Below are 15,795 nucleotides of genomic sequence, written 5' to 3'. Positions count from 1 at the left end.
TTCAAGAAGAAAACTGAGATGGAATGTAAAGTACAGACCTATAAAGCGCGACTAGTGGCAAAAGGTTTCAAACAAGTTCATGGTATAGACTATGATGAGACTTTTTCACCAGTTGCTATGGTCAAGTCCATCAGATTTTGATAGCAATAGCTGCTTACTACGACTATGAGATTTGGCAAACGGATGTCAAAATTGTGTTCTTAAATGGGAGCCTTGAAGAGGATGTATACATGATACAACCTGAGGGTTTTGTCGATCCCAAGTTTGCTAAGATGGTTTATAAGTTGCTTCGATCTATTTATGGATTGAAGCAAGCCTCAAGGAGATGGAATCGTCAATTTTAATGAAACAGTCAAAGAATTTGGCTTTATTCAAAACAAAGATAAACCATGTGTTTACAAGAAGGTTAGTGGGAGCCATGTGGCATTCCTAGTACTATATATAGATGACATATTACTAATAGGGAATGACATACCTTCTCTACAGAATGTTAAGACTTGGTTGGGAAATAGTTTCTCCATGAAGGACTTAGGCGATGCTACCTATATATTAGGGATCAAGATTTATAGAGATAGATCAAGGAAATTTATCGGCCTAAGTCAGAGTACATACATTGACAAAGTATTGCATCGTTTTGGGATGCAAGAGGCAAAAAGAGGATATATCCTAATGTCTCATGGGATATTGATCATAAAAGACAACTGCCCTAAATCATTAGATTATAAGGGCCGTATGAGCAAAGTTCCGTATACTTTGGCAATTGGATCTATAATGTATGCGATGATATGTACTCGTCCTGATGTTTTGTATGCCTTGAGCATGACGAGCAGATACCAGTCTAATCCTGGTGAGGGTCACTGGACAGCTGCCAAGAATATTCTTAAGTACTTGAAGAGGACTAAAGATTCATTCTTGGTGTATGGATGAGATGAGAAGCTAGTTGTAAATGGTTACACTAACGCCAGCTTCCAGACAGACAGAGACGATTCAGTGTCTCAGTCAGGTTTTGTGTTTTGCCTTAATGGAGGTGTTGTAAGCTGGAAGAGTTCAAAGCAAGAGATAGTAGTTGATTCTATAATGGAAGCTGAGTATATTGCTGCCAGTGAAGCAGCCAAGGAGGCTGTTTGGATACGTAAATTTATAACAGGACTTGGTGTGGTTCCATCGATCACATATCCAGTTGATCTTTACTGTAATAATAATGGAGCCATTGCGCAGGCTAAAGAACCAAGCTCCCATTCCCGGGAAAAGCATATACTAAAGAGGAGACATACATATATGTAAAGTACATACTGATGATAATGTTGCAGACCCACTGACTAAGGCTTTGTCGCAACAAAAGCACGAAGGTCATACTAGTTCCATGGGTATTAGATACATGGGTGATTGGCTCTAGTGTAAGTTGGAGATTGTTAGTGTTTGTGCCCTAGAGACAACACTATTATGTTTATATTATGAAATATTTGGATTATTAATTATGATTCTATGGATTATTCTTTAGTAATTTATTATATCTTTATTTTCTGTGATAAAATATTAGATTAATAAATATCCTTAGATAATGATATGTAAATCTATATCTCTAAGTACGTGACTTAGAAATGAGATTATGAGAATAGTATTATTATTCCTAAAGGTCCCTAGTCAAGTATTATTATTAAGGGACGATAATAAATACGTTATGACTAGTGTATTTGTTGACTGATGATCACTTCTCATATTGATCATAGGTATGGTGATCCTAAAGTCAAAAACACAGGCACATATATTAAATACATGATGCTGGATTGACCCGTTGTGATATACTACCATGTTTAAGGTGTCACAAGTTAATCTCACAGTGATAATGATGTATTGGTCCTTAGACCTAAAATCATTATATTTCTATACGAGAATTAATATACTTTGATACTAAAGTTATCCTTGACCGGGTAATCATAAAAGTAGACATTGGGTATATTATGAATCGTATGAGAAATATGAATGATCTAGATGGGATTTAGCCCTCCTATATTAAAGGAGTGATATTATTGGCCTCTTGATTGAGTAAGACTATAAAAGGCATGGTCGTTCTCAAATAGTGATTTGTTTAATAGTTTACTCATTGATCAAGGAAAGAAGGATTAAACGCTTGCAGAGGATGACACAATGCATGCCTCGAGTTTGATCTATAATATAAGGCTAAAGGGATTATATTACATTGTACATTATTCACGAAAGGTTTAATTGAATCACCAATTTTATTATTACTTGGGTAGCAATGATATATTACTAGATGTCACTCATTGTTTATAATTTTATTATTAGAAAATAAAATTATTGCTAACATAATAATAACCTAAAGGGTCACACACAAAGAATGTTTGAACGGAGTGTTATTTAAATTATGAATTTAAATATTTTATTATTTATTCGAATTTAATTAATTAAGTGAGACTTGATTAATTGTAAATATATTAGAATTCGAATTTAATAATAATACAAACCCAAAACAGAATGGGTCTTTTTAGAAGCCCATTAGGTTTAGGGTTAGGCCCTAATTCTCTCTCCCCTATATATGCATTAAGATGTATAATTTTAGGGTGAGAAGTTGCCTCACGTTTTTAGAGAAAGACCCCAGCAGCTTTACATCTAAGAGAGGCTGGAGAGAGAGAGAGAGGGAGGCAACCATATCGGCTAGTACCGGCTCCGGTGATCGTTGGACGTTCGGACGTTCGTGTGGATACCTTTGGAGAGCGGATTTTCGCAAGGAGGGCTGTTGTGGTTCATCAAGATCAGAACGCCCATTACATTCAAAAGAAAAGCTTTATTAAGGTACATGATCATATTCTTTATAATCATCCGTTCATTATACATAGATCCTGAAGTAGAGATTCGAAATTTTTGATTTTTCGCTGCGTTTATATGCCTTAATCCCTAACAGTATATGCCGTACATGTCATCCATTTTGTTGCACGCATTAGGTACCCTATGATGTGTGTATTTGTATTTGTTCTTATCTCGGTATAAAATATCCTAACCCCTCGTTGTTTCAACCATGCTTGTTTTTAAAATTTTGTTTTATTATAAATTATGAAATCTTCATTTCTGATTTTTGTTTTATAAATTGTATTCCAAATCCGTACTCGGCGTTTGACTCATACTGTATTTATGCCAGGTGCTTAGGGGGATCTAAGAATGTGGATGGAGAGTTACCCCATTTATTGATTTGGATTTCGGACTTTATCAATATCCGGACTTAATTATTTATTTAGAGATTTCAATATTTATATTATTGGTTTAGAAAGTTTGGAGATTTAATATTATTTTGGGGATATTATACTATTTAATTATTATTTAGAAATATATTGGTGCTATGTTTGCAGTTTTATGAATTATAGGTAATATCTCCTTCTAATTTTTAACAAGGGTGTGTTAAAATAATTTAAAAATTATCTTTAATTTGAATTTAATTTTTATTTTAGCGTAGAGCAATAGTATACATTATTTTTTAGCTCGAGATATATATCAGATGATTTTTTTAACACATTCCACCTTATCTGCATCGTCTCGCACGCTACTGTAGAATAATACTCGATCCGATTTAAATTAAAAAAAACTCGGCCCGATCCCATCCGGCCCCAAAAAAAACCCGGTTAGGCCCGCCTCGAGGGCCCAAACGGGCTCCGACATTTTCGTAAGGCTCGGCCCGGCCCGGTCAAATTAAAAGTTCGGCCCGGTCAAAGCTCGGGTTTTTAAAGGCCCGGTTAAAACCCGTTCCAGTGGACCTTTTGTGCATCTCTATCGCTACATAATCAGGATGCAAATTGGGGAGGCTGGGTAAAGATCAAATGGGCTTAAAACCTAGATGGGCTTAAAAAATTCCAAATAAATACTATAGAGCTTTAATGGGTTAAGCCGCGCGAAGTCCTTGTCTACAAAAAGGTTGACAATCTCTACACATGAGTAGCGACATAAACGTTGGATGTTGTTAGTTTTAGGTCCAAGCAGTTCTAGGTCATTTTATGGTAATCCACAATTTAAGCATTCGATGAACACTCTTTAAAAAATTTAAGCATGAACAATTTGAAAGGGAAATGAATTTGGCACTCTTTAAGAAATTAGTCATGCCCGACTCTGAGTATAGTACACAATTTAATCCATTTATCATCAAATCGTGTAGCAAAAACTCTTTAAATATATTTCTCTCATTGGTTTTATTAGTCTCATGGACTGCTATTTGAATTGGTTTTATTAGTCTCATGAACTTGGTGATTCCTGCTGCTATTTGAGGTGCAAATGTGCAGTGTCTCTTGTTTACAAATAACTTTAAAATGACTGATGTTTTTTTTTCAAGTCAGAAACCAAAATAGATTGAAACACCGGCCCACAGACTTCCAAGATTTATTGGATCAGGCCACACAAAAAAATAATTCCAATTTTTTTTTAAAAAAAGTTTAACCGCTCTCCCTCGTTACTCCCATTTTTATGGCATTAATTTGCCTTTCATGTCATGATAAATTGTGAGAAATATTGGAGTTGCAGGAATCAAACCAGTATCTGTAAAATTTTAAGGTGGTAGAAGAACACTCAAACATAATCTTATATTTTTTAACACTCTCTTAAATCGTACAATATTTTTCACTACGATTGACAATGATAAATATAACAAATACTAATATCAATACCAACAACAAATACTAATATGAATACCAACAACAAATATTTTAATTAAATAAACAGGGGTGGGAGGACTCGGATCCGAGACCACTCTCTAAACCGATCTCTAATATCATGTTAAATAATCAGTTCATCTAAAATTTTAAGATATCAGAATAAAGTCTTTCCCTTGATCTTAAATAATTATTCTAATAAACACCTAGTATAGGCATAATACATGCATAATTTAAGTAGTTATTTATTCTATCTACTTTCCTTTCATGTCATATATTTATATTGAAAGTCCAAACCCGACATTAATTTTACTCGTGTCATTTCGTGTTCATGTATTATTTTTTTATCGTAGGTAACCCGTTTTTGAATTCAAATACTGATTTTTTTTGACAAATATGACTTATAATTTTACAAATAAGTATACGTTCTCATAAATTTTCGGTGTAAGCGAAAATCGAACTCAAGAGATCACAAATTATAAACTCTTAAACCACTTGAACTATCCAATAATACTCAATTCAAATACTAAATATTTATATCATTTCGTATTATATATACATGTCGAATATCATAATTGTCCGCTTTGCCAAATATATACAAGGTTCTGTTTGTTGGCATTCACAAACGAGGGTGTATTGTTGCTCTCAGCTTCTATATTTCACCATGAAAAATTTTATAATCTATTTTACAAGTTTGCAAGTGGCCTCGAACTGCATGAGTTTCTTATTCTTTTATTCAGTCCCAAAATAAATTAAATATATACAAAAATTTGATATAATTTTGAGGTGATGATTTTACAAACCATACTTAAATAAAATTACGTTCCCGTGAGTTTGTAGGACCGCAAACCAATTTAGAAGGAGGTTGTCAAGAAGATAATAGATAATATAAACGTTTTTCTTATATATTGTATTTTGTATGCATCATTTTGCAGGGGACAGCTCCCAAATAAATTAAATCGAAATAAATCGAATCCATGTTGTTATACCAAAAATTTGGCATATTGGAGTGACTCGGGTCAAATGCGGATTTAGTACAGTCAAAATCAGTATTATATTATGGAAGGCAAGGAGGACACGTCTACATGTTAGAAAATGTTTTACGAACAGGTGATGGTGAAGCTAAGAGTGCATTACTAGTAAAGGACGCGTCCAGTAGATGTGGACGCATCAACCATGGTGAAAGGACTTGGAAAATATAGTCTTGTGGCAAGTTAAGGCTGGGAGACGCGCCTGTCTTGCTTAGGGCGCGCCGTGAATAATGGAATGCTTTGTGCGATGGTTTCTGAGGAGACAATACAGGTTTCATAAAGGTGAGGACGCGTCCTGGGCTAGGTCTAAGTATTCTCAATGGTCACTTCAGGACAAAGTTTGCATGGAGAGGAGTAATGGAGATTGTTTTTACTAACGTATTTGTTGCAGGTACTCTTTGAAGAATTCCCTCCTTGAGACGGTCAAGGAGGGGGATGTCCGTGAAAAGCTTGAAGGGCTCTAGGGGTATGCCTGATGATTAAAGGTCTCCTCCTGTATTCAACGGGTGTCCTCGTTGGGGATGCGGGGTTGACATTGGTGTGTGCTTTGGGAACTCTGTTCTTGTATTCAACGGGTGTCCTCGTTAGAGAACTTTGGAGCCATCCTGCACTTTGCACCCAAGAGTTTGGGATCACCTGTCCTGTTATCTGGTTGGTTATCCTCGTTCGGGGGACAGGGATGCATCCGGAACTTGGGGTGAACCGTGGCTATACCTGCGTCCGTAAATCAAGGGAGATAGCTGTAGCGGAGTGTTATCCTTGCGCAGGGAGATGCACTATCCGTGAAGTCCTGCGATTACGGACGAGTCTTGGGCCTTCGCGGTTGGGCCTCATAGTTGGACATTCCTAAAGCTAGCGGAAGACGGACTTTGGATGGGCTTCTACCGGGCCTAGGAATAAGAAGTCTAAGCCCATTAGATTTCTTGTTCCACGAGAACTACGTCAGGCTTGATCCCTATATAAAAGGTACGTAGGCACATTGAGAGGGTAAGAAGTTGAGAGCTGATAAGAGAGCCACCACTTACTCTGTTCAATCTCAGCCTAAAACAACCACAAACCACCACACACCGCTTGATTTTCCGGCAAAGAACCACCGTCATAGATCTTAATTCCGGAAAGAAACCTCCATCTTTGTTGTTACCAGATTCCTCCGTCAACAAATTGGCGCTAGAAGGAGGGGGGCTAATTAAGATCGTAATCTTAGGAGGAAAAGATGTCTTACAATCGTAATGGAAGTTCTTTTGATGGAAGTGATAGCAGATCTGAAGGAGAAGGCGAGGGAGGCTACACTCGCCATGAACCCTACGTTCCCAGAAATATGGCAGATGCACCGAGAGCTCCAGATGTGGGGGGACACCTCCGGTTCTTATCAGCAACGCTGATATCTTGGAACAGTTGTACTGCATGGGGATACTATTAATAGTTTTCACTCAAGACTGAATACGGTGGAGCGTCGGAGAACGAGGTGAGGTCGTCGTTTTCCCCGTCACGGCCACGCCGTGGGGAAGGTGCCAGTAGTTGAAGGGGATACCCAGGGCAGCGGAGAAAACCCGTACGCTTGGAATATTCTGATGATGTAGAACCTATTATGGAGCTTGTCGATGAGGATACTGATGTTAGGGAAGGGCCTCGCCTTGGTAATCAGGTGGTGCCACACCCACATAGGTCTGGGCGTATGATGGACGAGCGTCATCGTGCGGAGAACACTCAGAATCAAGATGAGGAAGGAAAAGATTTTTCAACCTTGAAAAGGAGGATGGGATAAGGTTGGAGGATGACGATTTGCGGATGCTGCTGGTAGAATGACAAAAGGAAGGAAATTCTGGAAAAGCAAGGCCCCGTGATACAACGCGTGTGCCCCCTACATTCCAAAGGGATAACAGGGTGCGGCACCGCGAGCACGAGCGTGCCCCTTCACGAGAAAGGCCCGGGAATTACTACCGGGGATATCAGAGGAATGGACGAGGAAGGATGGGATACCAATATGGAAGAACACCCTACAATGGTGGGAGAGATGGCGCACCCTCCACTGAAGAAACTCCTGGCGTTATTCTTGTAGCTTTTCATAGTGCAACGGGTAATGGGTCCAGGGCGCGTCCTCATAACTAGGACGGCGGGCGAATTCAAGTAAGAGTGCAAAATAATGACAAATTCTGTGACGCGGTCAAGAGGAACATCGCGTGTGCAAAAACGTTCAAAATCAAGATGGTAACATACCACAACCGCAGCCTTAGGGCGAGGGGCGGCGAGATCCACCGCTACACACGGGGGTAATCAAGGGGAACCACAACAAGTCACGGAGCAACCCCAACAGCCTAATGTTCAAACCATTCCTAGAGTAGGGATGTTTAATATTAACGATCTCAAGAGGTTGCTCAACCATCTTGAAGGAGGAAGAGTAACGGTAACTGCGCAAGCTCCTTCTCATTTTGCTGCTGTTGTGAGGGAGGCGCAATTGCCGGCAGGATACAGGAACACAACCAATGACTTGCATTTTCATGGGAACTCTGACCCTGTGGAATTCCTGGGGCGTTTCAACATTGAGATGGATGTATATCAAGTACCTGATTTGGCTCGATGCCGTCTTCTGGCGGCCACTTTTAGAGAAGTGAAGGAATTTACGGATGAGCGAAAGCGTGAAATAACAATTATTCCGTAAAAACCATATACCGCACATATAGAAATACGTATAAAAGGGAAAAACCGAGGAATCAAAACCATACCTCGTGAATCGAAGCTTTATAAAATTGGAGTGCTAGCAGTTGCTTCTCAGTGTGTGAAGCACTCTACCGGTATCCACCAAGAACGATCCGCTTCGATGAACCTTTTTATAAAACTAAGCTTTTATAAAAATGGAGTTTTTGAGAGAGAGAGAGAGAAGAAGAAGATAGAGGCTAGGGTTTTCACAAAACCAAAGTTGTGTATCTTGTCCAAATGAGCCATCTATCTCATTCTATTTATAGAACTCTCCTAGGGTTTTATAATATATCTTTATATATTTTAACCCCCATATTTTATCTTCATAAAATGCTTTAATAATAATTAAAACTATTTTAATCATTATTTCTTTTCTTAACTATTTAGAAAATAATTTTCTCTCTCATTATTTCATCAAAGAAAATATTCTTTTATGGTGTGACCCTGTAGGTTCAATATTATGCCGGTAGTAGAAATAAATAATAATAAACCTTTTATTAATTATTTATATGAATATTAAAATTCACTAAATATAATTAACTGATTAATTATATTTATTCTACATCGTGAGTGATGCTTCTCAACATATCGCGACTATCCGGATAATATGAATTCACTGCTTAGAATATCAAGAACCTATCAGTGACTAGTTACCGTACAATGAATTCCTTCTACCCTTATAATATCCCGATTAAATACAAGGCATGGATCTTGTGTCAAGCCTATCAAATTTAATCATATGATTTCTTATTCATAATGCAAAGTTCATATTAATGCAAATTAGAAACTCCTTTCTAATTTCATACACTCTGGCCAAAGATTCCAGAACTCGCATACTAAGAATAACATAGGATATTCTCTTCCTATACTGGAAGGGGTAGATCCTCTATTGACGTTAACTATCTCTATACACAAATCCCTATGCATGTCCTTGAGACTAAGGACTAAACCAAAGCACAGTTCATTATATATAAGATACCTTTAACGATCTCAAGTCTAAGGACACTTGTACAACTATCACTCAGTGAATAACTATTGACACGTGAGTAATCTCCATTAGTTGTTCAACTTATCAAGTCATGTTCAGTGAACTTATTCCCTAATAAGCACCTACATACCAGCTATAGTATCACCACACAAATGCCTATGAGAACAGACATCCTCCTGAAGGGAGCAAGCATAGTATGTACCAATCTTTGCGGATCCACTAACATCCGATTAGTTATCCTATGATCAGGAACTGTTTAAGTCCAGAGTTATCATCTTCTAGATCTCACTAGTATAATCTCATTATAATTCTAGAAGCTTTACTTTAAACTATGGAACATCTTATTTAATACACTTTAAATAGAAAAAGCCCATAAAAATATAACAAGTCTTTTATTAATTCAAAATGAAATCAATTAGGAATACAAGAAAGTTCTTCCTAACTCATCATACATGATTGGATTTAGGACAAATACTTTCAATCTCCCACTTGAACTAAAGCCAATCACCCTGGTATCTAATACCCATCTTTTCTTTATGACGATCAAAGTGAATATGAGAATGACTTTGTGAGTGGGTCTGCTACGTTGTTATGTGTGTCAACTCTCTCAATCTTGACATCTCCTCTTTTAATGATTTCCCTAATCAAATGAAAGCGTCGCAAAATATGTTTGGAATTTTTATGAGACCTAGGTTCCTTGGCTTGTGCTATTGCTGCGTTGTTATCACAACACAACACAATAGGCTCCTTAATGCTAGGAAGAACTCCCAACTCAGAAAAAAATTTCCTCATCCAAACGGCTTTTTTTGCAGCCTCACTTGCAGCTATATATTCTACTTCCGCTGTGGAGTCAGCCGTTGTAGACTGTTTGGAACTCTTCCAACTAATCGCACCACCGTTCAGAGTAAACACGTACCCTGACATGTATTTGCTATCATCACTTTCTGATTGAAAACTAGAGTCAGTATAACCCTCTATTTTCAACTCAGATCCGCCACCAAAAACAAGAAAAATATCCTTAGTCCTTCGCAAGTACTTAAGGATGTTCTTCACTGCTTTCCAGTGGTCTTCACCTGGATTGGACTGATATCTGCTCGTCACACTGATTGAATATGCAACATCAGGCCTAGTACATAACATCGCATATATGATAGATCCTATTGCTGAAGCATAAGGAATCTTACTCATACGCTCTCTTTCCTCAGGTGTCTTAGGAGACATCTTTTCGGAAAGGGACACTCCATGGCTCATCGGTATGAGACCTCTTTTGGAGTTTTCCATGCTAAACCTTTTAAGCACTTTCTGGATGTATGTACCATGGGTAAGACCTATCATTCTTCTAGATCTATCTTTATAGATCTTCATACCGAGAATGTAGGATGCTTCTCCCAAGTCCTTCATAGTGAAGTTCTTCGATAGCCACACTTTGACTGATTGTAGCATCGGTATATCATTTCCTATAAGAAGTACATCATCCACATACAATACAAGAAATGTTACCGCGTTCCCACTAACCTTCTTGTAGACACATGGTTCATCTATGTTTTTGATAAAACCAAACTCTTTGATTGTCTCATCAAAACGGATGTTCCATCTACGAGAAGCTTGCTTTAAACCATATATGGTTCGCAGCAGCTTACACACTAGGTGTTCATTTCCCTTAGAAAGAAAACCCTCTGGTTGTGTCATATACACTACCTCTTCAAGTTTCCCATTGAGGAAGGCCGTTTTCACGTCCATTTGTCATATCTCATAGTCGTAGTAAGCAGCAATCGCAAGCAAAATCCGAATTGATTTTAACAGGGCTACAGGCGAAAAAGTTTCATCAAAGTCAATCCCTTGTCTTTGCTTGAATCCTTTTGCCACGAGCCTGGCCTTATAGGTCTCTACCTGGCCATCTGCTCAAATCTTTCTTTTGTATACCCATTTGCACTCAATAGGCTTCACACCCTCAGGTGCTTCAACCAAAGTCCATACTTGGTTGGTATACATAGATTACATTTCGGATTTCATGGTACTTTGCCATTTCTCTGAGTCAACACTACTCATAGCCTCATTATAGGTCATAGGGTCGTCATCATCAATGATTGACAACTCATTGTCATTCTCAATGACAAGGCCATAATACCTCTCAGGTTGGCGAGACACTCTCCCTGACCTACGAATGGGCTGTTCCACAGAAGGTTGTTCAGTCTGAACAGGTATTTCCATTTGATCCGTAGTAGTTTGTGCTTCTTGAACTTCATCAAGTTCAATTTTGCTCCCACTGTTTCCTTCAAGGATAAACTACTTTTCCAAGAAGGTAGTATGTCTGGAGACAAACACCTTATGATCGTTGTAAAAGTAATACCCTAAAGTCTCTTTAGGATATCCCACAAAACTATATTTTACGGATCGAGATTCCAGCTTATCTGGGTCAACTTTCTTGACATAAGCTAGACATCCCCAAATCTTAACATGTTTAAGACTCGGTTTCCTTTCTTTCCATATCTCATATGGAGTTTTAGGGACAGATTTGGAAGGCACCTTATTCAGTAAATATGCTGAGGTTTCCAATGCATAACTCCACAGGAATACTGGAAGATTCACATAGCTCATCATGGACCGAACCATGTCTAACAAAGTTCGATTTCTCCTTTCAGATACCCCATTCAACTGTGGAGTATATGGAGGAGTCCATTGGGAGACTATACCATTTTCTTTGAGATAATCTAGAAACTCTCCATTCAAGTATTCACCACCTCGATCTGATCGAAGAGTTATAATACTATGTTTGGTTTGTTTCTCCACTTCATGCTTATATTCTTTGAACTTTTCAAAGGCTTCAGACTTGTGTTTCATCAAATACACATATCTGAATCTAGATCGATCATCTATGAAAGTAATGAAGTATGAAAATCCACCCATGGCTTGCGTAGACATTGGTCCACATACATCTGTGTGTACCAATCCTAGCAAATCTGCAGCCCTCTCTCCATGTCCACTAAATGGAGATTTGGTCATTTTACCCAATAGACAAGACTCGCATGTAGGATATGATTCAAAATCAAAAGGGTCAAGTAACCCTTCCTTATGCAATGTCCGCAGTCTATTTTCACTAATATGACCAAGTCTGCAATGCCATAAAAAAGTGATATTTTCATCATCCCTTTTTCTTTTATTAGTATGTTCAATTTGTAGTAAATCATGCTCTATGTCACATACATACAAACCATTATTTAAAATACCACTTCCATAAAGAACGTTATCTCTAAGAATTGAACATTTATTATTCTGAATAACAAACGAAAATCCATCCAAGTCTAACATGGGAATAGAAATAATATTCCTCACAATCGAAGGAACAAAATAACAATTATTTAAAACAATGGTCTTGCCCGTAGGCATATGTAAATGAAATGATCCTACAGCTTCAGCAGCAACTCTTGCTCCATTTCCCATCCGTAGAATCACCTCCTCTTCCTCAAGAGTCCTACTTCTCCTTAGTCCCTGCAACGAATTGCAAATATGAGAACCACAGGCGGTATCTAATACCCAAGTAGAAATTTGATTTAATGACATATTCACTTCAATCATGAACATACCTGAAGCAGAAGTGGTAGTCGCACTACCCTTCTTCTTCTTCAATTCTGCAAGGTAAACCTTGCAGTTCCTCTTCCAGTGCCCCACCTTGTTATAGTGAAAGCAAACAGTTTTGCTCTTGGGGTCTTCAGCTTTTGGTGGAACAGGCTTTTTCTCACCTACTTTCTTCTTCTTGGAAGGGTTCTTCTTCCTTTTCTTAGGATTGGAACCTTCACCAACTAGAAGAACAGAGCTCTTCTTAGGGGGAAAATTCGATTCTGCAGTCTTCAACATGTTGTGGAGTTCATCCAGGCTGACATCCAACTTATTCATGTGAAAGTTCACAACAAACTGCGAGAACGAACTCGGAAGTGATTGCAAGACCAAGTCTTGGCTCAGCTCCCCATCCATGGCAAAACCAAGTTGTCCAAGACGTTCAATCAAATTGATCATCTTAAGTACATGGTCATTCACGGATGATCCCTCAGACATCCTACAACCGAACAGCTCCTTCGATATCTCATATCGAGCTGTCCTTCCTGCCATATCATACAACTCTTGTAGATGCATAAGGATAGTGTGAGCATCCATATGCTCATGCTGCTTCTGTAGCTCATTGTTCATGGAAGCTAGCATGATGCATTGAGCAACATTTGCATCATCTATCCACTTACAATACACAATATGTTCATCATTATGTGCATCGTTAGCAGGTTCAGTAGGCTTAGGTGAGTCAAGCACATATTCCAGCTTCTCCACCCTGAGAACAATTCTCAAGTTTCGAAGCCAGTCAGCAAAATTAGGACCAGTCAACTTGTGAGCATCTAGTATACTCCGGAGTGATAGTGCAGAAGACATAACGAATATAGTAAATCTGTAAATGATAAACACATAACAACACTTAGCAAATATTCAATTTCATTTCAAAAACACTATATGAATCGGGTCTTTATTCATAAGTGGCTCCCACTAGTTTATCTAATTTATTCAACCCCCTAGGTGAAAAATAAGCATTCATAATGCTAGTGGGAATAGGGATCCTACATTCCATCGCACAACCTCGGCTGTGGCACGAACCGCCATGTAATGTTTAATAGGCAGACAACTCTTGTCAATTATATCTTATGTTATTCCCTAATATAATTTTAGCCTCTTGAATAATTGAGTCACGGCTGTGGCACGACAAACTCAATATTCTAAGTCAAGTCTAACCCAACATTCCGTACAATTGAATCAGTCTCCAATGGCCCACGGCTGTGGCACGTAACGACCTTTAGATTCTAATTCAATGTACACATCTCTATGTAATAGACAAGTATTCCTTATTTTGAAATCAAAGCCCTCGGCTGTAGCACGAAACGACAATGATTTAAAAAATAAGAATCACTTTCTATCATGTTGGAAGGCTATGACCGACACAAGCCCGTTGTGTCATTGGCCAATTACTACTTGATATTATTTAATTTTAGAGGGATTATATTACGTTACAATCATAATCATATTATAAAGAGATTCTTCCTTTTAAATTAAATATTTTAAATCAATAATCGATAATCAGATGATTCCCAGATCGGGTGGAGCATTGTCAAGAGGCGTCACTTAATAACCCTTTCTTACAGATAGAAATCTGTTGTTGACAGAATCATCCTTTCTCTCAAAATTGAAATTCATATTTAATTACGTGTTTCATAAACACAAGAATCTCATGATTGTATTCATAATATTATTGTCAAGGCAAGAAACGATTCCTTATTCTAGATTTTCTAGAGCACGCCTTATATTGATTTAAGTTCACCTAAATCTATCATCGCATGGTAAACACAGGCATATATCTCATATATAAAATTAAATAAACAAGTAAGCATGCAAGTAATATCATGTCACACATTGATATAACGATGTATGGATTTATTATAGCATTTAAAAGCAATTAAAACATGCTTTAAAACACTTTCGGGAATATAAACAGTTCAAAACTTTTATATAAAAAATATTTGACCACTCCATTAGATCCGTCTCGGAAAAACGAATCCAACGATATATTGCACGCCCAAAACGGAGTTACGAAACTCCCAAAAAATCAAATTTAATGTGGACATACGGGCTGTAACGCATGTACGTAATGCGTTACAACACTGTTGAGCCATTTATGCGTGTAACGTATTCCGTAAATATGCAACAGTGTGTAACGCATTCACGAAATGCGCAACACACCCCGCGCGTGCGACTCACGCGCCCGCACAGCCGCAGCAGGTTTTTGCCTCCTTTTTTTTCTGCCTGCTACCAGCCGTGTCTGTTTGCTTCCATCCGGCTGTTACAAAAAAAAATTGTAACCCCTTTCCTTTTACTCCCTCCCTTAATAACTCCCTATTAATTTATTATTTTAATTTTATTATTAATAAATTAATTAACAGTTAATTAATAAATTAATAAAAATCAAAATAATATGATTTCTAAATCAAGGAGTAGCAGAAAAATACCAGATCAGCCATGGGTCCTTGTGCAAATTTTAATCATAATTATTCACATGCATAATTATTTTATGAATTTTAATTAAAACAATTTTAAAAAATTCATAACAAATAATCTACACATCACAAAATTATGAAAAAAAATATCTAGATGATCTACAACACTTGTAGAACCCAGATCAGTAGTCAAAATCTCATGCAAAAATTATTTCGAATTAATTCATAATTAAATCCAAATAAACTTGCAAAAATCATAATTAATCCATACATGCATAAAAAAATCTGAATTTTTTTATATGAATCTCTATATGCAGAACCTAAGATACCAAAGCACAGTTCATTATATATAAGATACCTTTAACGATCTCAAGTCTAAGGACACTTGTACAACTATC

The sequence above is a fragment of the Apium graveolens genome, chromosome 8, assembly GCF_009905375.1.
Source record: "Apium graveolens cultivar Ventura chromosome 8, ASM990537v1, whole genome shotgun sequence".
Classification (NCBI taxonomy): domain Eukaryota; kingdom Viridiplantae; phylum Streptophyta; class Magnoliopsida; order Apiales; family Apiaceae; genus Apium; species Apium graveolens.
This window is presented reverse-complemented; position numbering follows the sequence as displayed.